The sequence below is a fragment of the Macaca mulatta genome, chromosome 19 (assembly GCF_049350105.2).
Source record: "Macaca mulatta isolate MMU2019108-1 chromosome 19, T2T-MMU8v2.0, whole genome shotgun sequence".
NCBI lineage: Eukaryota > Metazoa > Chordata > Mammalia > Primates > Cercopithecidae > Macaca > Macaca mulatta.
The window spans coordinates 21,371,267-21,395,067 of NC_133424.1; the positions used below are offsets into that span (position 1 = coordinate 21,371,267).

General features: G+C 40.6%; 2 protein-coding genes and 2 long non-coding RNA genes across 4 annotated transcripts in view; 2 read left to right on the forward strand and 2 right to left on the reverse strand.

Annotated features, from left to right (window-relative positions):
- Positions 1-23,801, reverse strand: part of LOC693803 (uncharacterized) — a 529,045-nt gene that overhangs the window by 454,526 nt on the left and 50,718 nt on the right.
- Positions 1-23,801, forward strand: part of LOC693354 (uncharacterized) — a 171,528-nt gene that overhangs the window by 41,533 nt on the left and 106,194 nt on the right.
- Positions 47-5,616, forward strand: LOC144336910 (uncharacterized). Its single transcript, XR_013409339.1, has 2 exons — positions 47-387; positions 1,725-5,616. It is a non-coding gene; the product is annotated as an uncharacterized LOC144336910 (long non-coding RNA).
- Positions 8,354-16,779, reverse strand: LOC144336935 (uncharacterized). Its single transcript, XR_013409369.1, has 2 exons — positions 10,535-16,779; positions 8,354-10,209 (listed from the first exon to the last, which is right to left on the reverse strand). It is a non-coding gene; the product is annotated as an uncharacterized LOC144336935 (long non-coding RNA).

Consider the following 23,801-nt stretch of genomic DNA (forward strand, 5'->3'; position numbering starts at 1 on the left):
GTGATTCTCCTGCCTTAGCTTCCCAAGTAGCTGGGATTACAGGCAGACGCCACCATGCCCAGCTAATTTTGTTTTTAGTAGAGACGAGGTTTCTCTATATTGGTCAGGCTGGTGTCAAACTTCTGACCTCTGGTGCCCACCTCGGTCTCCCAGAGTACTGGCATTACAGGCATGAGCCACCGCACCTGGCATATTTCCTTATTTTTAGTAATTTTTTTATTGTTGTATTGTCATTTTAGTTATTAATATATTTTTGATATTAACTTCTTGTCACATGTATAATTTGCAAATTTTTTCTCCCATGTTTTAGTTGTCACATTCTGTTGATTGTATCAGAGTTTGTCCAGCAGCTTTTTAACTGGAAGTGATCTGACTTATTCTTCCTTTGTGTCCTGGGATATTTAGGTTAAATCAAAAAACTTGTGGCCAGGCGCAGTGGCTCACACCTGTAATCCCAGCACTTTGGGAGGCCGAGGCAGGTGGATCACGAGGTCAGAAGTTCGAGACCAGCCTGACCAACATGGTGAAATCTTGTCTCTACTAAAAATACAAATATTAGCTGGGTGTGGTCATGCGTGTCTGTAATCTCAGCTACTCAGGAGGCTGAGGCAGGAAAATGGCTTGAACCCAGAGGCTGAGGTTGTAGTGAGCCAATGTCATGCCACTGCACTCCAGCCTTAGCAACAGAATGAGACTCTGTCTCAAAAAAAAGAGAAAAAAGAAATTGCTGCCCAGACCAATGTTATAGGACTTTTGCTGTTTTTTGGGTAGTAGTGGTTTTAGGGTGTCAGGCCTTAAATTTAAGTAGCTAATTTATTTTGAGTTTATTTTTACATATGGTGTGAGATGAGGGTCTCAATTTTTATCTCTGCATGTGGATATAAAGTTTTCTTAACATCATTTATTGAAGATTCTGTTCTTTCTCTTTAAAAAAGTCACCTATATTTAAAATCAGTTAGCTGTAAATACATGGATATATTTCTGCTTTTTTTTTCCTTCTGCTCCATTGACCTATATCTCTGTTTTTATTCAAGTACCATACTGTTGGTTACCATAGCTTTGTAGTGTATTTCAAAGTTAGTCACTTCTTTCGTCTTGATTGCTTTGGCTATTCAGGGTCTTTTGCGGTACCATATGAATTTTAGATATACTTTAAGAATTTTTCTATGAAGTATATCACTGGTATTTTGATAGAGGCTGCATTATACCTGTAGATCATTTTGTGTAATACAAATATTCAACTATTAATAATGCCAGTTCATGGATAATAGTCCATTTATTACTTAATTTCTGTAATTTTTTTAGAGTAGAATGTAAGGCGTTTCAACTTTTTGGTTAAATTTATTTCAAACTATAGTTATTGTAGAAGTAACTGTTTTTGAATTTCATTTTGGGATAGTTATTAATGTAGAGAAATGCTATGACTTTTTGGTGGTGCTTTTGTATTTTGAAAGTTTAATAAATTTATGTATTTATTTTGAGATGGAGTCTCAGTCTGTGGGCCAGGCTCGAGTGCAGTGACACGATCTCGGCTCACTACAACCTCCGTCTCCCTGGCTGAAGTGATTCTCCTGCCTCAGCCTCCCAAGTAGCTGAAACCACAGGCTCTTCCCACTACACCCGGCTAATTTTTTTTTTTTTTAATAGAGACAGGGTTTCACTATGTTCGCCAGGCTAGTCTTGAACTCTTGACCTTGCGATCCTCCCACTTCAGTATCCCAAAGTGCTGGGATTACAGGCAGGAGCCACTGCACCTTGCTTGTTTATTATTTTTAATATTTACTAAAGTCTTAGGCTTTTGTATACTTCAGATTTTGTATAGGGATAAAAGAATATTATACAGGAATAATTTAACTTCCTTTTCTTCAATCTGGATGCCTTTGATTTTATTCTCTATTTTCTTTGTGTTGAATATTTAGTACCATGTTTAGTAAGACTGACAAGAGTAGGCATCCTTGCCTTGTTCTAGCTCTTGGAGTAAAAGCTTACAACATATCCCTGTTTAGTATGTTGTTAGCATTTTTTGGGTTATATATGGCATTTATTGGCTGAAGTGCATTTGTTCTATACCTAATTTTTTCAGAGATTTAGCATAAGGGAATGCCAAATTTTGTCAAACTTCTATTGTGCATCCATTTTTTTCTCTTTGCGCTCTGCATGTATTTAAGTGTTAGAGATGTGAAATTACAACTAATTCTACATACATACAAGAAAGTCAGAGACCATTATGAACATCTCTGTGCCTGCAAAATAGAAAATTTCGAGAAAATAAACTCCCGGAAACACACAACTTTCCAGGATTAAACCAAGAAGAACCAGAACTCTTGAACAGGGCAAAAATGTATAAAATATATAATGAAATTGAATTAATAATTTAAAAGTTTACCTACTATAAGGAGCCCTGGATTATATAAAATCACAGCCAAATTTTACCACATATACAAAGATGAGCTGTTATTAATTCTACTGAATGTATTACTGAATGTATTCCAAAAAATCCAGGTGGAATTCCACACTAACTCATTATATAAAATCTGTATCACTGCAGGAGGTGGCTCACTCCTGTAATCCCAGCAGTTTGGGAGGCCGAGGTGGGCAGGTCACCTGAAGTCGGGAGTTCGAGACCAGCTGCCCAACGTGGTGAAACCCCATCTCTACTAAAAATACAAAATTAACCGGGCATGGTCGCGCATGCCTGTAATCCCAGCTACTCGGGAGGCTGAGACAGGAAAATTGCTTGAAGCCGGGAGGTGGAGGTTGCAGTGAGCCGAGATCGTGCCATTGCACTCCAGCCTAGGCAATGAGTGAAACTCCATCTCAAATAAACTATTTAATAAAATAAAAATCCATAACATCTTGATACCAAAGTCTAGTGAAGACAACAATAACAAAACTACAGGCCAATATTTTTGGTGAACATTGAAATAAAAATCCTCCATGAAATAATAGCAAGCTGAGTTCACAGGCAAATAAAGTTATTTTGCCACAATCATTTGAACTTTATATCACATGTGCAAGGATGTTTCATACACAAGTCAATAAGTGTGATTCACCATACAATTAAAAGCAAAATATTGTGTGATTAACACAATAGATGCAGAAAAAGAATTCAAGAAAATTCAGTATTCATTTATGAAAATATTCTCAAACTAAGCAATGATGAAACATACCTCACCATAAGAGCCATCTATGACAAATCCTCAGTTAACATCATACTGAACAGGCAAAGGGGGCATGCATTTCTCATTAGAATAAAAATAAGACTATCCACCCTAAACTATCCTATTTAACGTAGTTCTGGAAGTGCTAGATAAATCTAACAAAATGAAGAAATAAAAGGCATCCAAATAGGAAAAGAAGTGAAATTATCTTCACTCATGATATAATTCTCTACCTAGAAAACTTTAAGGATTTTACCAAAAGACACATAAGGTTAAAAATGACTTCAGCAAAGTCTCAGGATACAAAATTGATATACACAAATGAATAGCATTGCCTTACACCAATAACATTCAAGCTGAGAACAAAATCAAGAACAGTTTTCTTTACAATAGCCATAAACAAAAAATAATATACTTAGAAATACGTTAAACCAGGGAGGTAAAATATCTCTACAAGAAGAACTACAAAACATTACTGAAAGTAATCAGAGACAATTCAAATAAAGCGTTCTATGGATTTGAAGAATGAATGTACAATGCCTGTGCTGCCTAGAGCAGCCTACAAATTAAGTTTTGTTTTTTTTTTTAATCAAAAAGTCAATTACAAATTTTTTTTTTTTTTTTTTGAGACGGTGTTGCTCTGTGGCCTAGGCTAGAGTGCAGTGGTGCGATCTTGGCTCGCTCCAACCTCCACCTCCTGGGTTCAAGTGAGTCTCCTACCTCAACCTCCCAAGTAGCTGGGATTAAAAGTGCCCACCACCACACCTGGCTAATTTTTGTATTTTTAGTAGAGATAGCGTTTTGCCGTGTTGGCCAGGCTGGTCTTGAACTCCTGGCCTCAGGTAAGCCACCTGCCTCGGCCTGCCAAAGTGCTGGGATTACAGGTGTGAGCCACCGTGCCTGGCCCAGCCCCATATTATTCCTGGTAACAAAGCACAGCAACATGATTTCTCGAATTTTGCCAGGATCTTAATTCATAAAGGTGAATGCCATTAAAAGGTGTTTAATACACTCCCACCAGAAACAAGAGGCAAGGCAGGCCATGGGGGGCTCACAAAGGTGGTCTCATGCAGGGGTGGGAAAGCAGAGTTATCAGGGAACTGGGACTATTTATGACAGTGATGATTGGAAGGAAAAACGTGGGGCTTTTTCCTATTGAATACAAAGTAAAATAATGCATGTTGGTGTCAGTGGTTGGGAATAACATTTGCAGGCTCATAAGAGCTGCCTGACAAAAAGCATGTAAACAACAGTGATTGTTCTGATGGCCCTGTGATTCAGCACGTTTGTGGAGCAGTTAAGAATCGCAGATGTCAAATGGCCAACACAGAATCTAATGACATGCTTAATACAAATTATTATTAGTAGAAATGCTGAATTGCTTCATTTCTGCCATTTCTGCTGCTGCTTAAGATGCTTTTAATGAATCAAATCTGCCTTAAAATTTGATACGTAGTAACTTCTCTCTGTGAGTTTTGAATTGGCCAACATAACCAAAATGCCAGCTCTTGCCATCTAACTACCATTAAAAGGATCTTCTAAGGCTCCAAAGTGGTCAACAGTTTCACTTCCAACTTTTTTAAAAGATACATAATTTTCCAAAGAATTTTTCTTTATGGCCGATTGAATAGTTGGGCTTTGGCTAATTACTCATTAGCAACAGAATTATGTATATTTTGCAAACTCTAACACAGAACACTTAATGTATCAGACAACCATGATTATGATGTATACATCTGGTATAAACAATCTTTTTTGCATATTGAATTCTGCATTTTTTTCTTCCTTGATATGTATGAGATTCACCAGTACCAGTTTTTCTTTTGTGGTGGCATAGAGTTGATTGTCATTTGCATTATCTATTAAAAACCTGTGGCAGCTCATGGTATTATTGACCATATGTTCTAGTGTCTTTTTGTAGATTTAAATATTTTATTGCAGTGTAAAGTTTAATATTTAGATGTGTGATACATCTTTGGATAATCTGTAATTAAATTGATCTTTTGTAATGGTGATGGTGATTATCACACACTGAAAATCCAGCAAAGCAATTATTTTTCTCTTTTAACTGGAAATCATATTTGTAAGTTGTGGTACATATTATCATCAGTGTATTCATGATTTGATTTATATTTTGTGTATCTGGTTATAAATTTTATATAGCATTCAATTTGACAAAATATAAGTCTGTTTGATTTGAATTTAATGTGTGTGTGTGTGTGTGTGCGCTCTTCCTTGAGCCTTAGGAAATTAATTCTACAAATCTTATACAGATATAAATGTATCAGACTTATATTTTTGCAATGCTATATATACATTTCTTCTGTTTATTAAAATACTGGAATTAGTGTTATGTAGATATAGTTGTAGATATCAGAATAAAAGTTGAATGTTGTGAAAATTACAACTTAATAAATATGGCAAATAAATACAAAATAAAAATTGTACATCTTTACAAGGTAGTTATTTACAATTGCTCAGGGCTTACCTCGCTAGCCGAGGCCTATCTTCTTCCAGACTGTGCTGAGGCCTGGCACGGTGGCTAATGCCTGTAATCCCAGCACTTTGGGAGGCCAAGGCAGGTGGATCACCTGAGGTCAGGAGTTCCAGACCAGCCTGGCCAACATGGAGAAACCCAGTCTGTACTAAAAATACAAAAAAAAAAAAAAAAAGAAATTAGCCAGGCATGATGATGTGTGCCTGTAATCCCAGCTACCCAGAAGGCTGAGGCAGGAGAATTACTGGAACTCAGGGGACAGAGGCTGCAGTGAACCAAGATTACACCACTGCACTTTAGCCTGGGTGACAGAGCAAGACTGTGTCTCAAAAACAACAACAAAAAGACTGCTGTAGTTGCACCTGCTTGGTTACAGTCTCTACTGGGGAGAAATAACCCTGACTGAGAATGATCAAAAAAAGTATAATAAATTTTTGGCAGAAAAATTCTCTGTGTAAAAAAAACAGAGTTGTGTAAAAGAAAATTATGTTCAGAGAAAAACAAATTGGCCAATTTTACCACAGTTAATTTTAAGAAAATAAATGCTTCAAAGTCTAATTTATTTATTTAAAAATTGCAAATATAGTGGTGAATGAAATTAAAGGTCTCAGTGTTCACAGAATTTACCTTGTAAGGTTTGAAAAATAAAGACAATTTGAGAATAAATAATTCTTGATATAATGGTGGTGGCATAGGTAAATTGATACTACATTCTGGAAGAGGGCTCCCCAATGCCTATACGAGCTGAAGATACAACTACACTTTAGTTGTATTTGTGGTTAAATATCTACATAATTACACAAATTTTTCTTTTAAAAATGCACAAAACTGTTTATAGAAGCACTGACAAATCTGGAAAATCACCAAAATGTTCATAAAAAGTGGAATAAAGAAATTGTAGTGTATTCATATAATGGGACATTGTAGATCAATGAATATTGAAAGCACAACTTTCAATATTCACAACTTTGAAAGCAAAGCACAACTACAGGCAGCAACAGAGATCTATCTCACCAACAATGTTGAGCAGAATACACTGGCCAAAAATGAGAACTTACTGTATTAATCCATTTATTTAAAGTTCAAAAACAGGCAAACCTCATTTATTGTATAAATAGCTAGAATATAAGTTACTCTTAGAGGAATAGTGATTGAAAAGGAGAATAAAGTGTAGTGGGATTTTTAAGAAATCAGAGAGACCAATGGGGTACAGGAGGATATTTATTAATTATTTAGGTGCACTGGCCCAGTCGGATTAACATCCAGCAGACTGAGCCCTGAACAAAGAGTTAAGTTACCTTTTAAGCATTTTATGGGGCCGGGGGAGATCTGTGCATGGGGAAGCATACTACAGAAGTGAGAAACAAAGACAGTTATTCAATTGAGACATGCATTACATCATTTCTTACTTTTGAAGGAAAAACATGTTTTACAACTTGAGTTTATCTGTCTAGTGACCTCGCAGCTGCACAGCTAGGGAAACAGGGTCTTCACAATGCTTGGGAAAGGAGGAGAGAGAAGGCTCACTGGCCACAGAAAAACAGACAGTTAATTTTTAAAGGACTCCAGCTCTTTCTCTTTCTCTTTCTCTGAGGGAATTGGGTTTTGTTACATACAACTGAGTTTCTGTTGCCGGGCGCGGTGGCTCAAGCCTGTAATCCCAGCACTTTGGAGGCCGAGACGGGCGGATCACGAGGTCAGGAGATTGAGACCATCCAGGCTAACATGGTGAAACCCCGTCTCTACTAAAAATACAAAAAACTAGCTGGGCGAGCTGGCGGGTGCCTGTAGTCCCAGCTACTCGGGAGGCTGAGGCAGGAGAATGGCGTGAACCCAGAGGCGGAGCTTGCAGTGAGCTGAGATCCGGCCACTGCACTCCAGCCTGGGTGACAGAGCAAGACTCTGTCTCAAAAAAAAAAACAAAACAACAACAACAACAAAAAACAGTTTCTGCTTATACACTCTAATTTTTTTAAATTCCTGTTCAATTCCCCCCTTTGGTGCTTTTTATAACAGAGGTGTTAATGGAAAGCACCACTATTTGCCACCTTCTCACAGAGCTGAGCTGCTGCTTCTGGTAGTGGCTGATACTTTATTAATGCCATCAACTGCATGGTAGTGTGTCGGGTTACTATTGCCTCTATAGTTGACTGAATATTCATAATAAACAGGGGTAAAAGGCAAGGGAGGATGAGGCAGATGCCAAGAATAAGCCCACCAATGAGGGTTTTGAATCCTCCAAAAGTTGAGAACCATCCTCCAAACCAGGAATCTGGGGACCATCCAGACCAAGTCTGAACTGAACATGGGCCAACCTGCACATTCTAGCTATTATTTCCATGACTGCTTGGTCATTATCATCAATTTCTAGGCAACAGTTGTTTAAATTAAATTTTCCACATACTCCTCCTTCCAAGGCTAAGAGGTAATCTAAAGCCAATCTATTTTGATAAATAGCACTTCTTATTTGTTTTGCTTGCATTGCCAATAAATCTAGTGCCCTTGATGTTTCCGTAATTATAATTTCTAGGACTGCCTGCAACCTTATGATGAGGTTGAGCATATAGATTGGAGTGTGGTACCTCTATGACCCATCTTGCGCCCAGGTAACTGGCCCATGATATTTAATGATTCTTTCAGGCCATTCATTATCTTTCCAGTTTCCTATGTCCACATCCTTTTTGATATTTGTGTCTTTCTTTTGTGATTATGCTTCTTCTAGTTCTTTTATTTTCATCATAAACTGGATATCCTAAGAGTTCCCCTCGCTTTAGAGGAATTAGAAAGAATGATGGCTTGACTGTTCCTAACACACATGCCTCTGTCCATTTAGCCAGCTGTTGCCAATATGCCCATGCTTCACAGATCCCATATAGGCCAGAGGGTGCCTTTCAAGCATCTCGAGCCTCTAGCTGATGCCAAGAGTGGCTTCGAGTAGAGAATCGAGAGAAAGGGTTTGGATCTGGTAAGTAGGAGTCATTCTGGGCATTTCTCCACAGAGTTTTGTTTTTACTCTCATCATAATACTGTTGTCCTAGGCAGGCTGTTTCTCCTACTGCCTCTGTGAAAGCCTTTGCCCATCAGGTGATACAGTACTTTCCAATTATGGAGGTTTTTAGCAACCAAACACTGGCTAAGGCTGTTGCTTCACTGGCAGGGTTAAGCAAAGTGAAATTATCTTATGGCATTAATTATTTTGCCTCCCATGGCCACTAGTCCCCCATATTATTTCCTCCACTTACATAGCATGAGGAGATTCCTAAGCCGCCAGCTGTGTTTTCAGCTAGTTGAGCAAATAAGTTTTTTGTTGATGGGGGAAGCTCAGGCACTGTCTGATCAAAATGCTTATAGAATGACTTATGGACCTGGAATTGCGGGGTTGGATACATTTGAGTCCTTCTAGTCTTTTTGACAATTAATAGTGGAATTCCAAGGTCTGCTCCTTTTCTATTAATTCATAATAGTGCTATCTGCCCTTTAGAACAAAAAGGTAGCTCTGGCTTTAAGACAGTAAAATTTAAAAGATTGCATGTTCTTGTCTTACAATCTGATTTGTTTGACATACCACTTAGCAGAGCAGTCCTTCCTGAAAATAGGTGTTGGAGCTGTATTTGTGTAGACCACTGAATGTTACAGTCTGAGCGTATGATTTGTGGTTCTCCGTGCAGATGTTTAGGACTGCTGCTGCTAAGCCTCTCTTGTGTCAAACCACTGCAGACTGCTTCCGGTTTTTTAGGATTACAAACATATGTGGCATGGCAGGCATCAAAGTACAAGGAAATAGGCCCCTTATAGGCGGGAGGGGCTTCTTTGGTTCGAGCTGTAAGCTCTCCTTCTTTTTCTCCCTCTGATTTAATATGTAGCTCAAACCAGAATTCATAGGGTAAGAGCTTAGGATCATAACATACATACAGCTGATTATTTCCTGGGTCACAGACTGAATAGGTGGTCTGGTTGTATGTGCAGGCTCCTAACTTGGTTCCTGTACATTCATAGTAGGTATGGTACAGTAGAGTTTTAACTATGGTGTTCCTTACCCGGGTAGTATGTACACAGTGTGGGCATCCTTCTAGAGATTTCTCCCATGTTAGTATAGGCAGAAATGGTGAAAACATCAGTGTATGTAATAGAAACATGCTTATACTACACATGGACACAGCAAACCTTCCTCTGGGCATAGACATTTGCAGTAATAACATAACAGAACAATCAGTATTGACAGAATTATAACTAGGCTTATAAATTGCATCCATATTTACTTATCCGGAGATGGTCCTCTTAGCTTCGGCTGTGCGTAGACTACTCAGCTTCTGGGATGTGACTACAGTAGAGCTTGCAGGATCCTCAAGCTTCAGCCATGCGTAGACTGACCAGCCTTCAGCGTGATCAGAGCAGGGCAGTTGTCCTTCTTATTGGTGGTTGGGTTTTGCCATAGGACTATTCGGGTGGGGCGATCTGGGTCTTGTTGGCTAATCCACTGGTCATCATCGGGAGTCACGGCTGCCGCTGGTTTCAGCCGGCTATGGTGAATCCAAGGTGTGACACCTGCAACTTTAATAGCAGTGGGAGTAGACATAATTACAATATGGGGCCCATCCCATAAGGGCCCCAGGGTTGTTGGATTCCACCTTTTAACCCAGACAGAGTCCCCTGGCTTATGTGGATGCACTGCATCTGTTAGTCTTATAGGTATCCTTTCCCTTACCCAGCCTTGTACCTCCTGCATTGCCACTCCTAAAGCCTGCATCTGTGTTCTAAGGGTTAGCTCTCCTAACTCCTTTAAATGCCCTCTAATTTGATTGATGATTGGGGGTGGCCTTCTAAACAATATTTCATAGGGCGAATACCCAGTTTGTTTTGTAGGTGTACACCTCACCTGGAGGAGGACGATGGGCAAGTCCTGATCCCATAATAAGCGAGTTTCCTGGCAAAACTTCTTTAGTAGCTGTTTGAGTGTCTGGTTCATCCATTCCACCTTCTCTGAACTCTTCGGTCAGTAGGCTGTGTGCAATTTCCATTTGATCTTTAAAAGTTGAGTCAACTGTTGTACTACTTCTGTCACAAATGCAGGACCATTGTCTGATCCTAGGGTTAAAGGCAACCAAAGCCTTGATACGATGTCTTTTAGTAGCACCTTTGTCACCTCTCGTGCCTTTTCAGTTCTGGTGAGGGGAGGCCCCAACCCACCCCGAGAAGGTGAAACAAACACCAGCATATACCGGTAACCTCCTGCTTAAGGCAACTCTGTAAGGTCTACAAGCAGGTTCTCAAAAGGCACAGCTCCCATTTCCTGAATTCCTGGGGGTCGAGTAGGTCCTTGTTTTGGATTATTCCGGGCACAGGATAGACATTGTTCACAAACAGCACGCGTGATGGCAGAGAGCCGTGGCACATAGAAGTGTTGACCTATCAAAGTCTCTACAGCCGTCCTTCCAATGTGTGTTCCTTGATGGATCCGCTTCCCAAACCTTGCGGCTATTGTCTCTGGGACAGCTAACCTTCCGTCAGAAAACAGCCACCATCCACCTTTAGTATATTTTCCTGTTTCCTGGCCAAACCAAGCTTTTTCAATTGAAGAGTAATTGGGTACCTCTGGCAAAGGGGGCTCTATAAGGAGAGGCATTGCTAGAGTTCTTTCTTCAGGTAAAGCCTTGCTCATTGCTGCCCGCCTAGCCTCTCGGTCTGCCCTCCTGTTGCCCTGCGCCTCACAGCTTTTCCCAATTTGGTGTCCTTTGCAATGAATGACAGCCACCTTCTCTGGAGCCCATACGGCTTCTAATAATTGCAAAATTTCCTCTTTATATTTTATTTCTTTTCCTTCAGTAGTCAAATGTCCTCTCTATTATATATTGCCCCATGGGCGTCCAGGGTTGCAAAAGCACATTTCGAGTCAGTATAGATGTTTACTTTCTTCCCCTTGGCCAATAACAGTGCTCTGGTTAATGCTATTAATTCAGCCTTCTGAGCAGAAGTCCCAGAAGGTAAGGCTTGAGCCTCGACCACCGAGTGTTGGGTCACTACTGCACACCCTGCATATCGCACCCCATGTGTTATGAAACTGCTGCCATCAGTGAAGTATTCAACATCTGGGCTCTCCAAGGGGGTATCTCTGAGATCTTCCCAGCTTGAGAACACTTCGTCCACTGTATTTATGCAACAAATGGGGAAGGTCCTGCCAGCAGTGAGGCAACCCACCGTCCTTCAAATCGGGTTCCTCCACAGGCAGCAGGGTAGCTGGGTTCAAGGTATTTATAGTCTGTAGTGTTATCTGGAAATTTTACACAGAATATTTTGACCCTTTAGCATTCTAGAGTTGTACGGGCAATGATGTCCTCTTTGGTCCATTAAGGTGACTACAGCATGTGGCACCCCAATTATTAACTTCTGACCTAGGGCTAGCTTGTTGGCATCTTCTATGAGGATTGCAGTAGCTGCCAATGCCCTGAGGCAGTGATGCCAACCTAAGGCCACCAAGTCCAGTCTTTTGAATAAGTATGCCACCAGCTGATGCCAAGAGCCCAACAACTGAGTTAAGACTCCAACTGCCATTCCCTTTCCTTCGTCTGGCAACCCACGTGCTGAGGCCTGGATGAGAGCTTCCTTTATAACCTTGAAGGCCTTTTCTTGTTCCTTTTCCCATAGGAAGGGCTCCCTTTCCCTACCTTTGGTAGCCTCATGTAAGGGCCTTACTATAAGGAAGACGTTTGAATTCCAGATTCGGAAAAATCCCGCCACGCCTAGAAATTCCCTGACCGCCTTGTAACTGGGATGGGCAATGCATATACAGCCTCCTTGCGTGCACTTCCAAGCCTGCATTGGCCTTGGGATACTATGAATCCTAGATATGCAACCTCCCAAAAACAGACTTCTGCCTTGTCCTTGAACACTTCGCAACCAGCTTCATACAGCAGTTGAAGAAGCCTCTCTGTTCCTTGGAGGCATTCCTCCCTACTAGGGGCAGCGAATAGCAAATCATCATGTATTGTAATAGCACAGAATTGTCACTAGGTGGAGCAATAGCCTCAAAGTCTGAGCCAAAGCCTCCTGGAAGATAGTGGGAGAATTCTTAAACCCTTGAGGCAGGCTTCTCCGGGTATACTGCGATTGCCCCCACTGGAAGGCAAATATAGGCCCACTTTGGGGAGCAAGCCTTAAGCAAAAGAAAGTGTCTTTTAAGTCCAGACACGTGAACCCCGCGGCCTCAGCAGGAATATGTCACAACATTGTGTATGGGTTGGGTACTATGGCATGGATAGGGGCAGTGGTCTTGTTTACTGCCCGGAGGTCCTGCACTGGCCTGTATTCACCACTTGGCTTGAGCACGGGCAGCAGAAGAATATTCCAGGAGGACCTACATTTCACTGTAATCCCATGTTCATAGAGTTGATTTAGATGTTTTGTTATGCCTTCAATTGCTTCTCTGGGTAATGGGTATTGACAGACTCTTAACAGGGCAGCATGAGAGTTAAGCTCTACTACTGCCGGGGGTCTGTTTAGAGCAAGTCCAGGGGGGTTGTCCTCAGCCCATACACCTGGTACCTTGAAAAGCATTCCCCATGTATTGTGTAAGTCCAGGTCCTGCAGCCTCCTGGTACACAGTTCATAGAGCCGCCATTCCTCAGCTATTAGGACAGCTAGAGTCAAGACCATTGCCTTTGGCTTCCCTATCTCCAGGGTCATATTCCCATTAGGTGTAAAGGAAATTTGTGCTTGCAGTTTCTGAAGTAAGTCTCTCCCCAACAAGGGCACTGGGCAATTTGGCATGTATAGAAACTCATGCTGCACTTCTTGTCCCCCAATAACACATCTCCTGGATTTGCAAAAAGGTCCCTTTTCTTTGGCCCCAGTAGCCCTTACAGTAGTAGCACAGTTCCTTGTGGGGAGGCTAATTAGGTGAGTTACCACAGAGAAATCAGCCATAGTGTCATCCAAAAAAATCCATTGATTGGTCCCCTATTTCCATAGAGAACATAGCCACCCCCTGACCTCAGGGCCTAAAAAGATGGAGCCCAGTCTCTCTCAGTCCTCAAAATTCTTGGCCCCTGCTAAGCCGATCACATCGGGATCTGCCTTTGAGGCGCCATGACTAGCAACAGAACGCTGCACTTGGGTGTTAGACCATTGACCATCATCTCCATCCTTTTCCTTTTTGGGACACTCATCTTTCCAGTGGCCCGTTTGCCTGCACCTTGGACATTGGTTCCTGTCCAACTAAGACCGGCTTTCCTCTCCCAGGCATGTCTGCTCCCTTCCTCAGCCTCTGCCTTGGCCATGCCCTCTAGCAAATCCAGGGTTACTTTCCGCTAGTGAAGCAGCTATAAATTGAGCTATGTCTTTGTTTCTGTTTCTGGTTTTTCTTTCTTCCTTTCTCTCTGCCTCTTCTTCCCAGTTTATGTATACTTTGCTTCCTATTTCCAGGAGTTCACTAATATTTTTCCCTGCAAAGCCTTCAAGCTTCTGAAACTTTCATCTTATGTCTCCCTGTGCTTGACTGACAAAGGTCTTATTTATCATATTTCGGTTTTCAGGAGCCTCTGGAATAACCGGAGTGTACAGCCTATATGCCTCACAAAACCTTTCATAAAATGCACTTGGGCTTTCATCAGGCTTTTGGCGCACTTCTGACATTTTACTCATATTCATTGTCTACATTCAGGATGCCCTTCTATATAGCTGTAGCCATTCCATGTCCCTTGCCTCATTTGGGTCCCAGTTAGGGTCCTCATTTGGGTATCGCTCCATGGCAAACTGGTGCAGGTTAGGGGTGGCCTCTGGGGCTTCCCCTTCTAACTACCTGAGAGCTGCCTGATTAACTCTCATATGTTTCTCTGTATTAAATAAAGTTAGCAAAAGCTGTTGACAGTCCGGCAGGGTTGGGTTATGTGTCATAATAATAGAATTCACCAAATCAATGAGAGCCTGAGGCTTTTCTGTATAGGAGGGGGTGTGCTGTTTCCAATTGAAGAGATCAGTAGTGGAGAAAGCCTGATGAACATAAAGCCTAGAGCTGCCTTGTATCTGCCCCTGGTCATCATAAACTTGTGTCCTGGTCTCTTGAAGTGGCATCTGCAAAGCCTGTGTTAGGCCTGAGTGGAGGCACCCAGCTGCCTCGCCCTGTCCATCTTCCCTGTTTCTTTTCTAATGGGGGATTCCTTTTATCTGGGTGGGGGAGACTGAGGCTCACTTTCCTCCAAGCCTGGCTCTCCAGACACTCCTGACTCTGCCTCCTGCCTTATTCTGGCCAAAGATGGGTAGACTGGCACATATGGTGGTGTACATTCCCTTTCCTCAGGTGGGACCTGAAGAACTGGTTTCAGCTGAGGCTTCAGGGATTTCTTTTCCTAGAAGACATTAGGAGCTTTAGGTTTCTCTGCTTACTTTGGTTGGGCTGCCTGAGCCACTAATGCCTTGCAATATCCCTCTAGGCAGGGCTATAGTCACTTGCACTACATTGAGCCAAGAGTCTATATAGGGAAACTGGTCTGGGTATCCTGGTTGTCCTCCAACTCCAGTGACCACCTTAAACACATGGCCAATTAATTGCCTGTCTATTGTACCTTCAGAGGGCCACCCCACATTGAAAGCAGGCCCATCTATGTCACAGTATGTCCTTAACTTTTGAGCAACCGGTTTCATCCCATAATCACCTCTCAATCCTGTTTTAAAATTATTTCTCATGCACTCCAAAGGAGTTGCTTTCAATGCTTTCCCCCTCATTTCCTCCCTTGCAGTGCACTTTCACTCTCATTTTCACTCTCGGGTCCACCAGACTGGGTCTTATTACAAGAGTTTCAGATGCTGATTAGCCAGGAACATGCCTTCTCCTGTCATGGCCTGCTGCAGCTGTGAAACTGGTCCTATCAGCTGTATGCAGCATCCTACGTCTGATTTCCCCTGAACTCATGTCATACACACATACACCCAGTCCATGCTAAGGGATCTGTGCCTCCCCATGTCACTCCCTGCATTGGCCTCTCCCAAGACCATCTTTTTCACACACCTCTCCTGCCACAAGATTCCTCATCAGATAAAACAAACCTCTCTCATGTCCTGGGTAAGCCTCTCTCGTGTCCTGGGTAGGTTCACATGCACCCTCCCACTCCCAGTTGGGATGGCAAGCTATTCTTGCCACCCTGCCAGCAAGCTTTACCTTGCTTCACTTGCTGCTCTATTGGCCCATTTCCTTGTTTTTTCCAGTTCCAGTGTTAATGGGGACATGAGGTGCATCCAAATTGGCAAGCCACTCCTGCTACCCCCAGCCACTCTGGGTTGGATTAGTGTTCACTCCCCGGGAGGTGATCAAGCTCCCCTTCATCCTTATGCGACGGGCTTTGCTGCCTTGGGCCCTTGCTCTTTACCACGGTTCCTGAAGTGCTGGTATCATCCTGCAGCCCCGTTCCCAGTTCTATTGCACTGCTGGGCAGGGCGCCAGGATGTGGGGAGGGCTGGTTTCCATCTGGTTGAAGCTCCTCTTTGGTGTGCTTTGGATGCTGGGTCTCCCCACACCCAGGGCTCTAGTCTCGCAGGCAAAGGAGACAGTAAATCTGTCATCTCCAATCCCAGGTGAGCCCCCAGAAATGTAGCGGGATTTTTAAGGAATCAGAGAGACCAATGGGGTTCAGGAGGATATTCATTAATTATTTAGGTGCACCAGCCCAGTCAGATTAACATCCAAAGGACTGAGCCCATCCAAAGGACTGACTGAGTTAAGTTACCTTTTAAGCATTTCATGTGGTAGGGGGAGATCTGTGCAGAGGGAAGCATACTACAGAAGTGAGAAACAAAGCCAGTTATTCAATTGAGACATGCATTACATCATTTCTTACTTTTTAAGGAGAAACATGTTTTGCAACTTGAGTTTATCTGTCTAGTGACCTCACAGCTGCACAGCTAGGGAAACAGGCTCTTCACAATGCTTGAGAAAGGAGGAAAGAAAAGGCTCACTAACCACAGAAAAACAAGCAGTTAATTTTTAAAGGACTTCAGCTCTTTCTCTTTCTTGGGAGGAATTGGGTTTTCTTCCATACAACTGAGTTTCTGCTTACACACTCTTTAATTTCTTTTAATTCCTGTTCCAAAAAGAGGGGAGTGACCAGGTTGTTCACACTCTTCCATCACTGCATGCTGGGTTCCTGGTATATGCATTGTGTAAACATTCATCAAGCTGTTCTTTTATAATATATGTATATATTATTTGTGTGAAATTAAAAACATACATTTTGATTTTTTATTTATCCTTTTTATTTCTTCTTCAGCCACTTTTTGACATATACTTTTCTGGAAAAATAATTTTATCTAAATTTTTAAATTTAATAACATAAAATTGTTTAAAATAACATCATGTTTAAAAGTTTTTATTGTTCTTATTTTTTTGAGATAGAGTCTTGCTCTGTAACCCAGGATGGAGTGCAGTGACACGATCTTGGCTCACTTCTACCTCTGCCTCCCGCATTCAAGCAATTCTCCTGCCTCAGCCTCCCAAGTAGCTGGGATTATAGTTGCATGCCCCCACACCCTGCTAATTTTTGTATTCTTAGTAGAGACCAGATTTTGCCATGTTGGCTAGGAAGGTCTCAATCTCTTGACCTTGTGATCTGCCTGCCTCGGCCTCCCAAAGTGCTGGGATTGCAGGCATGAGCCACTGTGCCTTAATATAGAAGGTATCTAAAATAAACTACATCATATGTACATGATAAACTATTGAAAGATTGTCTTTTGATGTCATAAACATTATAAGGATGCTACTGTCAAGATTTTTATTAAACATTGAATTTATGGTCCCAGCCAACGGATTAAAATGAGATCAGTTTTACAGCTATACTTTAAAGTATAACAAGTCAATAAGCTAGTACCTAAACAGTTGGTTCTACCTGGGTAGACTGGATTCCTACATAGCAACTGACACAACAATTTTTCACATAGATTGAGAATTTAAAACTTTTAGGAGAAAATACAAGATAATATTGTTGTTATAACTGTGGGTGTAAAACAATTTCTTAAACATGGCACAATATAAAAACTTGCATAAAAATATTTATAAATTAGATGAAATTTTAAGAACTTTTGATTATCAAGAACTTAGAAAAACATGTTTGAATAAAAATGGTGGAAAGGCAAATCATAACTAAGAAAAAACTATGTAAAAACATATTATAAAAATTAGTATTTAGAAAATATACTTTATAGAATATGTATTCATATACAAAGAAATGAAATACATTAAAAATGGACAGATGGCACATCTTAAAACACAATGACCAATTAACCTCTGAAAAATGCTAACTTCTTTAGTAACTATGGAAATGCTAATTAAAACTATAAATGATACACTTTTCTGATTCTCCATTTTGTCAAAAAATATGTCTAGTAATTCCAAAGTTGGTAAAAATAGAGTAACTGGAATTCACAAATAACCGCTGGCTATAGAATTCGTTTACAAATTGATGTATATTCACACTATGCAGCAGTGAAAATGGACAACTATAGCTACGCAAAGCAACATGGAAAAATAGAAACAATTATAATTTAAAAAGCAAGTCACAGATGGAAGCTTGTAGAATTGATCTAAAGTCAAAAAACAAGCAACACTGAAACGTATATTGTTTACAGATAAAATTGCATAAAGTAGGCTGGGCACCATGGCTCATGCCTGTAATCCCAGCACTTTGGGAGACCAAGGTGGGTGAATCACAAGTTCAAGAGATCGAGATCATCTGGCCAACATGGTGAAACCCCGTCTCTTACTAAAAGTTCAAAAATTAGCTGGGCATGGTGTCGCATGCCTGTAGTCCCAGCTACTCGGGAGGCTGAGGCAGGAGAATCACTTGAACCCGGGAGATGGAGGTTGCAATGAGCCGAGATCATACTACTGCACTCCAGCCTGGCAACAGAGCAAGACTCTGTTAAAAAAAAAAAAATTGCATAAAGTAAATGATAACACGAAATTCAGATACTGATTACTTTGGGTTAGGACGTTGTTTTTTGTTTGTTTGAGATGGAGTTTTGCTCTTGTTGACCACGCTCAAGTGCAATGGCACAATCTCAGCTCACTGCAACCTCTGCCTCCTGGGTTCAAGCAATTCTCCTGCCTCAGCCTCCCAAGTAGCTGATATTACAGGCATATGCCACCACGCCTGGCTAATTTTGTATTTTTAGTAGAGATGGGGTTTCTCCATGATGATCAGGCTGGTCTTGAACTCCTGACCTCAGGTGATCTGCCTGCCTAAGCCTCCCAAAGTGCTGGGATTACAGGCATGAGCCACTGTGCCCAGCCAGATTAGGAGGTTCATAGGAAAATTCAGAGGTATCTACTTCTCAGGAATGCATGATGATTTTATGAAGTTACACTGAAAGTTTCCTGAGTGTAGAGACCAATACTTTCTTTTCTATTTTATTTTCTAAGGCTACCAAAAGGATAGCTTATCATGTGTGGTCAACACACATTTATCAGTTAAAAGAATGAATACATATTCTTTGTAAAATGTGAAACTATGCAAATCAAGCTTTTATGATTTTTATTTCCTATAGTTAACAGAATCAAATAGAAAATAGTAAAGTATAAAATTCAGAAAGCACTACTGAAAGTTTAATGTTAACCCAGCACTTGCAGGTAAAAATACAACAAAATTTTTAGTTTCCACATTTGTGACCATTATAATTACATTAAAATTGTCCCATAATTACATTAAAATTTTCCCATGAGGATAGAGCATGAAATCTGACTTCAATAGAGCACAATTTAAGAGGAAAAGGCTGAAATAAAAAAAAAAAAATGAAAAGAAAAGAATAAAAATTTGATTGGGTCAAACCTCTAAGTTCTTCTCCATACTTTTTTTTTTTTTTTAATAGAAAATAATTTTTACCTCTGCTAGTGCAGAGTTAGACTGGCTGGTGGAGCCCAAGCCCCTCTGTCCCCCTCGGGTGGCAGTGGCTGATCTCTGGTCAGGCATGAGGGGTGCCTCCATGTACGAGCTCAGTCAGGGTGTGGAAAAAATTATACAGAAAGATGCAAACCTTCTTGGAAGGCCAGGAGGTTTTTGCAAAGCTTCAGGAAGGAATGAGCCAAAGGCGGCTGTTCTTTCCCAGAGGCAATTAGGCAGAAGTAGGTACAAAGGAATGTAGGGGAGCTTATCTAAAGACTTTGTTTAATCATGCTGTCCTAAGACGGACCTTCGATCATTTGTGGGCAGAACTTCTCTCTGCTGGGGGATTGACAATGTTAATTACCCACTAATTGTGTTTACTCGAGACTTCTGTCATTTAATCTGTAATAAATACATGCAAACTTTGCCAGCTTATGGAGGTGGGTGCTGCTCACTCTGTCAGCAGAGCCCCTTTAGCTGCAGTGACAGGCAAAATATCTGTGTCAGTGTACGTCTTTCATCCGTCACTGTGCCAGAGTCTGTGGGTCAGACCTGGCACCACCATGCACTGGGCCTGAGGCTGCCCAGCCCAGCCCCTCCTCACTACCCTGGACTCTTCTATGGTGTCACCAAGCCCCTGCATCATCCTGTCTGTCTCTCTGATGAAAGGGGAGGTGGCAGCATAAAGATGGTGGGGGAACTGCCCAGCATGCCATGGAAAGCTTGCCCAGCTGCATGAAATGCTCTGGTTGACAGGTTTCTGCACACCAAGCTGGGCCATGACGAAGGGTTAGAGTGGAGGTGTACCAAGGTGTGGGCGCTTTGGCTGCTGCAGGAGCTGCCCCACTGGCAGGAGGTGGCAATAGCCATAGTCACTGAAAACAAGGTTCTGCTGATAAATCTCAGACAAGGAACAGAAGAACCCAGAGAAACTGCTGAAGAGATTGAGCCAAATGGACAGACTGTTGGGGCGGCTGAGGGTGAAACTGCACGAACATCCCCAAGGATAGAAACGGAAATGATGAAGGAGTCTGGGAAATGAATGACAGAAGAGAAAATACAGCAGTGAACATGGTAAGGTGTTGACATTTCTGGTCCACTGGATCCCACCATCTCTAAGACAGTAAATCTCATCACAGTCACCACCCAGCAAGTTGCCACCACAGCATTTCCTGTTTGTTCCTAAATAAAGGTGATTCTCATCATAAGGGCAAACACAAATAGTAGTCTATTATGTTTTTAACTAGACTGTAGGGCTTTCATTTACTTTTTCTAAGTTCTCATAATTTTGAAAATGCAGTTGACACATATATGACTTAAGAAGTTTTTGATAGTCTAACGTTACCTGAATTGTTCAAAAACCACTATATTTTAAATTAAGAAGAATAAACAATGTATTTGTTTTATATATTGAAAGCTTAGAGTCACAAATAATGCTCTTGTTTATGATTTGAAAACTTTAAAGTTTGGTTTTCCATCTGCACATACAGAAAACATTGTATCACACCAAAACATTTGTTTTTTAAAGTGGCAGTCATAGTTCCTGTCTGTCTGGATATATTTTGGACTTTTCTATGTTAAGCATAACATAAGAAAGAAATTTCATTAGCCAGGCATGTAGGCTCACGCCTGTAATCTCGGCACTTTGGGAGGCTGAGGCAGGAGCTTTGCCTGAGGTCAGGAGTTCGAGACCAGCCTGGCCATCATAATGAAACTCGTTTCTACTAAAAATACAAAAAATTTGCTGGGCATGGTGGTGGCACCTGTAATCCCAGCTACTTGGGAGGCTGAGGCAGGAGAATCACTTGAACCTGGGAGACGTAAGTTCCAGTGAGCCAAGATTGTGCCACTGCACTCGAGCCTGGGCAACAAGAGCAAAACTCCTTCTTAAAAAAAAATAAAAATAAAAAAGGGAAAGAAAAGAAAAGAAAAGAAAAGGAAAAAAGAATTTCATTTTGTTTTAGGTAATCTAAGATTGTTGTACACAAAAAACTTCACAGATTACAGTAGGGTTCAGGAAACTATGTATACAACCTAACATTAATATCACTATTTTCTGATGTCTAAATTTTTTTTAATTTAATTTAATTTAATTTATTTATCCATTTTTTTGAGACAGAGTCTCGCTCTATCTCCCAGACTGGAGTGCAGTGGTGTGATCTCGGCTCATTGCAAGCCCCGCCTCCTGGGTTCACGCCATTCTCCTGCCTCAGCCTCCCGAGTAGCTGGGACTACAGGCGCCTGCCACCACGCCTGGCTAATTTTTTGTATTTTTAGTAGAGACGGGGTTTCACCGTGTTAGCCAGGATGTTCTCGATCTCCTGACCTCATGATCCACCCGCCTCCGCCTCCCAAAGTGCTGGGATTACAGGTGTGAGCCACCATGCCCAGTCATATTTTTTTTTTTTAAACAAATGTCTCCACAAATTCTGGCATATTTTATAAACTAGCAGAATACTAAAGAAATGGGTGGTTTGCCATACTATATGAATACTGGCATTCAATTAAAATAACTATTTTCATCAAAATTTAGTCAGCAGATTTAAATAATTTCTTAATTTTTCAGTCAGTGATAGACATTCACAAATATTTCAGAAATCAAAGTTGCATTAGGTTTTACTTAGTAGTAATATGTATATAAGATCAAGGATCTGTTCAAAATAGATATTTCTCATCAATAATTTGATGCTTTCAAATACCCAGAAGTCTCGTTTTAATCAGATGAAGTCTGAGGATAGTTTACTAATTTCACTTTTTGTATGATGTGTATACAATTTTCTAATTTAACCTAATATTGATGATGGGTAAACAAATCAACATTTTTTTTCAAATCTCATAAGTCTATTATGTTGTTGAAGATATTTTTAGTTAACATTCTGTCTTTCAGTATTGTTTATAGGAATTTACATCAAGTCAAATTTGCTCAAACTGTTAATCAGTGTCAGCTGCCAGATTCCAATTCAGTTTTAGTGTGCCTGTACTTTTCTTTCTATAACCTATGAACTAAATTTATATTACTTAATTAAATGTTATATAATACAGCTCACATATTTAAAACAAAACCACCAGGTAAAATGAATTCTGGCTTAGTATAAAGAAGCTGTTACCAAATTAGTGTCACATATACAGATGGATGTGGCTCAACAAAATTTTATACAAAGAAATTTGGATTGAACTACATGTGTTGCCATGACTTAGCCTCTAATGACCTTATAAATAAAGACAAATTTCTACACGTTTATTCATTTTTTTCCATTATGTCTAAAGGTAGCATGTCAAGAAATCTCATGCTACTGTCTGAAAAAACACATTCTACTGTTACCTAAGAAATAAACTGGATGGCATTTTTATAACCTTGCACCACATAAGGAAAAACTGCAATGTAGTCTGATAAATGCAGATTCCATCACTTGGAAAAGGATAATCCAGAATGCCACTTTCAATATTTAAGTATTTAACCTTTTGGTTGAAAAATGTAGTAAAATAGAGCTCTTGGTAAGTTTTGTGTAGCTTAACATCAGCATAAAATAGGAAAAAAATCTTTTAAAATATAAAGAAACAAAAACTTACACCAAAAAACAAAAACATCACCAATGCATACATATTGACTGAAGCTCCAGGGATGTAAAATAATTTTTCCTGGGTACACAGCTAGTGACCCAAATCAAGCTCAAATGTTTAATTTTAAAAATTTCATTTTCCCACTTTTGACAATATTGACGTAACAGCTAAATCTTAGTCTTAGAGTTGATAGTTGAAAATAAACTAAGACAAGTACTACTGAGGCTAGCTAGGTAGCCAAGAAAGCCACCATGTCCTCAGGACATGCAGTAGCCATGGCGATTGCATGGTGACAGCATATTGTAACACAATAAACCCCAATGTTTGCACTGTATTTCAGCTCACTGAAGAACAGCTCTCTTCAGCAGGGAAACTCCCCTGTAAAGAGCATGCACATTTTTATTTTACTTGTCCTCTGACCTTTTACTCATTATAATAGTAAAAAATACACACGTGAGTGGAGGTTTAAGATGCTAATGAGATATGTGACACATAAAAGCATGTACAGCCACTGTGTATGTGCACCAATAGGACCACCCAGAACATGCTTACTAATAACACCACTTTCCACCTCTTTGTAAATAATTATCTAAGACTCCCATAAATGGAGTCTCTCTAGTTTCAGTCTTTGCTGTCTCATTATTTTTATTTTTATTTTTATTTTTTTTAAGACGGAGTCTCGCTCTGTCGCCCAGGCTGGAGTGCAGTGGCCGGATCTCA